Genomic DNA, 6,887 nt, shown 5'->3' on the forward strand with positions numbered 1-6,887 from the left:
CAAACAAAAACAGAAATGGCTCTCTTGATAGCCATTCGGTCGTAGTTCTGTGCGCATGGTATCTAAGGAATTTCTCGTTAAATTTAGTTTATTCAATCTGATTTATTGGACAAATCATCAATTTGTACGACTGTTCACATATTCTAGGAGAGGTGAACAGATTTTTTGATTAATCTCAGCGATTAATTAGCATAGAAATTACTATGATGTTTGTTTCGAGGAACGGAAATTGAATCGGTATGTGGACGCTAGAAATGGGCATATTCCTTAGGGTGACCACTATGCCCCCACTTCCCTTATAGGTGCCAGGAGGAGTCAACTATTCGCGCGTTTTAGGTTTGTTCCAAGAACCTGCATTTTGAAGGCTTGTCGGGCAGTCATGGGTTTTTTTTATGAGGACGCCATTTCGGGAACAGAAGAACAAACATCAAAATACAAGTAGATTGATCATTCTACACGAACACATCTACAGAATGAGATATTTTCCACAATGCCTCAAAATTGTTGTCTACGCAAATATTTGTGTATATTGAGTGGATCGTATTGAGTATATATCAAAACTAAGAAAAGTAACAGATACGTTGGTAATGACTACTAGAACTGTTCGTATCACAATCAAACATTTGCGGCATTTGCGGCATAAACTAATCTAAAGTCCTAACATTAAGCTCGCTGCAACAATTTCATTCATTAGAATGCTTTTTATTGTCGCCTTTCTATGTACGACTAGCTTATTCAGCAGGGTCGTTACTACAAGGATCACCATCAATTTTCAAGCGTCTGTTGGGAGCTGAGGGGAATTCTATCAAAGTTAAACACACTTCCTTATGTGTAGAGCCCTCGAACACCTCCTAACCTGTTTTCAAAGGCTACGATGGTCCGTCTTTCCATCAAACTATACTTGGCTAGGCTTGATAACTTCTTCCCAATTTGGCTACGATTATAGGAAAACGAAGCAATAAATTAAAAGACCTATTCAAAGGGGTTTTCATCAATTTTTTCAGGGGGTCAATCAATGTACAGGTAGGTTTACGTTACATAGGTAAGTATCTTCTTTTCAGGTTACTGGCACTCATATTAATTCTGCAGGCAGGTATACAACAAATATGTACAGAACACATAGATCTTCACATATGTTACACCTAAAACGAAACTTTTTTCGGAATGGTTTCATGATGTAATGTATTCTATTAGTCGAATCATTTCATTTGAGACCGATTATTTGTATTTATGTATTTAGTGTGTTTAGTGTGTTCTCCGATTCAAGTCCAATTGGATTCTTGATATCTTGGAATACGCTTAATAGGCGAATTTGTTTTTTTTTATAGTTTCTGGAATATAAGGTAGAGATAGACGAAACGGATATCCGATAACTATCCGTTATCCGGCCTATCCGACCAGCATATATACCGGATATTCGAAAAGTATTATTTCTTATTAACATAAGATAAATTATAACACAATAGCACATAAACAACATTCACACGTGATTTAAAATAAGGTGTGATTACTGAAATATCAAAATGTTGATGAAATTGAATTATTATCAACTCATATCATCAAAGTTTTTTTGAGCTCCATCGCTTCGTTTCGTTGAAGACGGTTCTAAGTTTGTTCTCAATCTCAATGAAAATAATTGATTGCTGATTGTATGTAACCGAATTATCTCAATACCCTCACAAAAATCTAGTAATAATAATATAAAACCATTATTAGAATAAAACTGTTTTACATTCCTTATAGAAAATGGGTGGGTTATATCTATGGTAAAACCATAAGATTGACGTGACCTTTGACTAAGTAATCATTTGTTAGTATTGATTAAACTGTTAGGGGAGGACCCCGGTCTGGAAGATTGAAAAAATCGTATTTTTGTTTTTTTGCATTTTTGGGAAGCATCAGAAATGTTATCCTGAAAGGAATTTTCAATATTTGATTTCGTTGGAATGTTACAGCCAAAAGTATGAAGTCACTTCAAGGGATATAGTATTGCTGTACGAATTTTCAAACGCGTTTTTCTCGAAACCATGTTTTTCCAACAGGTGGTATCGATATCTTAGGATCTACTCGACTGATTTGGCTGAACTTTTTTATCAGTATGTAAAAATGAATTATTTGAAGCGTTACATAGCCGTTTTTTGTATCTCATTTTTTCGATTTTTTATGAGTTTCTAAACAGCGATTTTTTATGATAAATAACCCATTTTTAACAAAAATGGCCGTCATTTTGGCAATTATTCGAATTTTCCCAACCCCTATGTAACGCTTTAGGTATTGTCCTAAAGTTTCAAAATATTCATTGAAATTCGATCTGCGACACCCCTCTGCTTCAGAACCGATACCAACAGTAAGGTACCAATTTTCAGACAGTATCTACGTTTCCAGCTGTCAACCGCGTAACAATCATTATTGGGGCACTAAAAAATGTAAAATACATTTTCAAATATATCTTAAACAATAAACAAAATACCCGAACACTTTATTCCTAACATCCGAAAAAGAATCACAAAAATTCATTATTTTTCGACCTTCCAGACAGGGGTCCCCCTTGATGAATTTTTCGAATTCAAATGAATTCAAATATTTGCTGTGTAAGTAAAGAATTGGGGGGGGCTCTCCGTAGCCACATTGGTTGCGCGTTCGCTTAGTAAGCGATCGATCGTGAGTTCAAAACTCAGGACCCTCATTGAACATCTTTGTGTTGTTACAGAATAACTGCGTCCACGCAACAATCATCAGCGATGGTGATCGATCCATGGTCGGAATAAGATCGATTTATCCATACAACTGCTCAGCTCTGCAAGACACATCGGGCTGCTGTTCTATAAATAACTCAACAATGATCAATAAACTGTCTCCGCTGTCCGGTGGTCCAACTGGATAATGGAAGAACAGAAAAGAATACTCTTACGCCTAAATGGCTACTGTGTGAATGTACCATATGTATAATGGTATAGAAGGAATACTGGCGAATGGCAACTGTGTAATATGCTAATTATAGATATATGATAACCATGTGACATGTACACGATTAAAATTCGGCTCTGTTACAGCCAAAATGCTAATGAGCCTTAAATAAATAAATGGGATAAAAAAAAAGTAAAGAATTTGAACAAACGTCATGTAATGTAAGGCACCTTGGTTTTGATGGTCGTGTTAGGGAAACATGTCGGTGGGAATAATAGTTCACCCAACTGACATGTAGACACGTCGGTTAATCTTTCGATTAATTCCAATAATTGAATATCTTCGATTATAATCGAGTAATTGTGTATCGAATAATGCATAATCAAAATATGAACGAATAATTATCACAGTAATCGCGATTAATAAAACATTATTTTTTAAGTAAAGAGTTAGGCTACACATTTTTTTTTATCTAACATGACCATGTTTTTGTATCTTAAGATGACGTCAAAGAAAAGCAAATACTGAACTCAATCATGCATATGATTTGCAAATTTAATCTTCCGCTGAATACAGTCGTTAAACCAGGTTTGCGCCAACTAATGAAGGTTGCAGCTCCGCTGTACATTTCTTACAGCGGAGCTGTAAGTTCACTAGTCTTCTAAATAATAAATATGATGCTTTAAAAGAAATCGTAAGGTTCAAGTTAGCAAGCGTAAACTTCATGTGCATCACTTTTGACATATGGACGGAGATAATGAAGGTTAAAAACTACCTTGGAATCACCGGTCATTTCTACTCAGGTATATTTAGTTTTATCAGCTTTCTATAATTATGGATATCTATAACATAGGTACACCCTTTCATTGAATAATAAATATTAAATTTAAACATTTGGGTTGAGTGATCCGTTAAATTAGCTGAACTGTCATTTGATTTCAGCTCTGAAAAGATTGTTTTTGTATTGAGTGCTCGCTTCCTCGATCATGCTAATATGGTTGCGTGCCCTCATGAAGCACCCTCCACAGAAATATCTGTTGAATATACGCAAATTGAGATCGTGTTTAATATTTTTATTTTTTCACCTAATTTTCACACAGTTGTAGAAAACAATCAACGAGGAATCCTCATTTGATTTTTATTATTTTTAAAAAGCTCTACTATCAATCTCCACTTGTTGTTGCTTCTGCTATCATATATCTTGGTAAGTTGTTCATGTATTATTTGATTTTTTTTTCTATCTGGTATACTTTTTTTCAAACAATTTTAGCTGAGTTGGTAAAGGATGAAATTACCAAATCTAAACGACTAATCGCCGAAACATATGATTCAATTGGCAATAATCGCACTTCGGTTTAACCTCATTGGTTACGATATCGCCACTGTGCAAAGCTAAATTGTATTCTTATTCTAAATGAAAAATTTAATATTCGTAAAAAAATTATTTAAAATTGTGTTTTTTTCTCTTTCACATTTAACACTTTATTTGCACCGAATATCCGACTATCCGGCCTCGAAGCTGGCCGGATATCCAGTATCCAGCCAAACTACTATTCGTTTCATCAATATTTTTGGGTCACATGTTTTTGTAAAAAATCTTGAAATTTCTTTGGCTCTCTTCAAGAAGCAGTCTAATTTTTTTTTAAATATTTCAAGTATGCAAAGTTTCTTAAAAGACCCATGTGTTGACACCCACAACGTTTCACTGATATCTGAGATGGTGCTGCCAACGGCCAGTCGAGTTGGTGGGGTTTGGGGGGTTTTAGAAAATATATGTGTCACCATTTTGTATTGGCGGCCATTTTGCATATTCATTTTTTATGATCTACTTTATTCTGCTAGTCGAGCGCTGTTATTTGATACCCATATTGAAAGGATTTTCTTATAAAAAATATGTATGGCCATTTTTGTGGTGGCGACCATTGATGGGGTTTTGAAAGAAATATTTAGTCCACCATTTTGTAGCGGCCACCATCTTTGATTTTCAAGATAATGGAATACACAGTTTTATAACTACAACAGAGATAAAGGTGTGTTCCAAATTTCAGATCCCCCAACGACATCAACAACCGTGTAACTAACAGAAGTATTGTTTTATAAGACGATAGTGACTACAAATCGCGACTATAAACAAATGGGGACAAGGCTTTTATAATTCACAGGTATACATTTTCTCTTTTCATCTCGCCACACTTTTGCCTCTCATCATGGCACAGACTCGAGGGAAAAATATCGTACTTTTACACAAAGTCCATGGAGTGGTATACCGCCCACGACGATATCAAAATGGCGTTCTTCAGCGCACCTGATGGCAGGGGTTAAGTCTGTCTGTATATTAATGCAAAATGAACTTCTAAAAGAAAAATAACTTGATTCTTTCAATTAAAAATATGATCAATCTTAATTCATTTTTATTTGACCAAATTTTGATCGTTATACCCTTTAACACGATGAATGATACATTTAAGAGATGCATTAGAAAGCGGGTCAGATTTGTGAGCGAAAAATTATGTCAAAAATTAACGAACATCACTTTACTGATACCGTTTGGCATTGTGTTGCTTCTTCCTCTCCTCAAAACTGGTCTGACCGTTTCGCTGGAAGTCTTTCGAGAAGTTCAGATCTTCTTCTTCTTCTTGAATGGCGTTAACGTTCCCTTGTGGAACTTTTGCCGTCTCAACGTATGCATTAACTAGCGTCATTTATTAATACTTGGTCGAGATTTCTTAAGCCGAATAACACGCCTTGAATGTATTCCGAAGGGCAAGCTCTTGAATACGCATGACCACAGTGCAAGTCGAAGGAAATTTCTTTGACGAAAAATCCCCCGGCCAGAACGGGAATCGAACCCGAACACCCGGCATGATAATGTGAGACGCTAACCACTCGGCCACGGGTGCACTGACCGATTGCAGTTTAGATCTACGATTTACGATTTAGGTTCACGGGAAAAGTTTTGGGAACTGGTCGAAGCATTACATGACAGCTATGACACGTTATGATCAACGGCGGTTCAGGAATGCTGACCAAATGGAACAGGGTTACGATGATTGAATAATTACTGTTCTGAAACCAGATCACCTCAGTAATGAATTGAAGACGAAAGTCTCACCGACCGTAAATTGTTAAATGTTACGAGGAAGTTCACGATTGCATTACGGAAGCTCACGTGTCCAAAAACAAGCGGCAATTGTATCCCAAACGGTGACTATGACGCGCAGCTTCAGAAGAGTGAATTAAAAAATCCACAGGAAGCAGCGGGTCATCAAGACAGAAAAAAATACAACTCTGGAACGCATTTTCAGTGACTGCTTCCATTCGCGTAACTTTGTCCCATAAAAACCTGGAATTGTATGAGTGACTTATTCTTTAGGCGTGTGAATAACTTTCAGCATACGGTGGTGCTTACGTCGTTTGGGAAAAAAGTTTTTTCGTTCATAAAAGGGAACGCCAACGGAGGGAAAGTTAACAAGCACATCAGGTGAAAAGCCACCACGTGATGAATGGTTGGAACATGTGAAAAATCTCGTCAGAAGATTACATCAGGAAGTTTTGTAACGAACCATTTTGGATTAATTATTAGATCTCTCATCTGTTTGGTATATTAGATAACAATTAAGGGTTTGCCTTTTCGGTGAGAATTGTGATAATACTATCAGTTGGAAAAAATATTCTATTGACTGTCGTTTGGCTTCGTGATGCTCAATCGATGAACACTTTCATCTCAGCGTTCATTTGTGAATTCGCCTCATCTCTGAGGAGATATTTCATCCTTCATTCCACCTCCTGACCTTTGAAAGCTTGCACGTGGATCAAAACAGAGAGACATTTTCTTCTCACACACGAAAAATGCAACGTGTGTGCGCTCGCTCCGCATCCTTCGTTATTCCGATTGGGACGAAGCACTAGCATTACAGCATCCTGCGAACAAACAAGAGCTCTCGTGCTGTTTTCGTTTCGTTGAGAATTCATCTCAACAG

At 36.6% G+C, this 6,887-nt stretch overlaps 1 pseudogene; it reads right to left on the bottom strand.

Annotated features, from left to right (window-relative positions):
• Positions 1-4,151: 4,151 nt before the first annotated feature.
• LOC129772228 (U4 spliceosomal RNA) lies at positions 4,152-4,301 on the bottom strand (annotated as a pseudogene).
• Between the last annotated feature and the right edge of the window lie 2,586 nt (positions 4,302-6,887).

This window comes from Toxorhynchites rutilus, chromosome 2 (assembly GCF_029784135.1).
Source record: "Toxorhynchites rutilus septentrionalis strain SRP chromosome 2, ASM2978413v1, whole genome shotgun sequence".
NCBI lineage: Eukaryota > Metazoa > Arthropoda > Insecta > Diptera > Culicidae > Toxorhynchites > Toxorhynchites rutilus.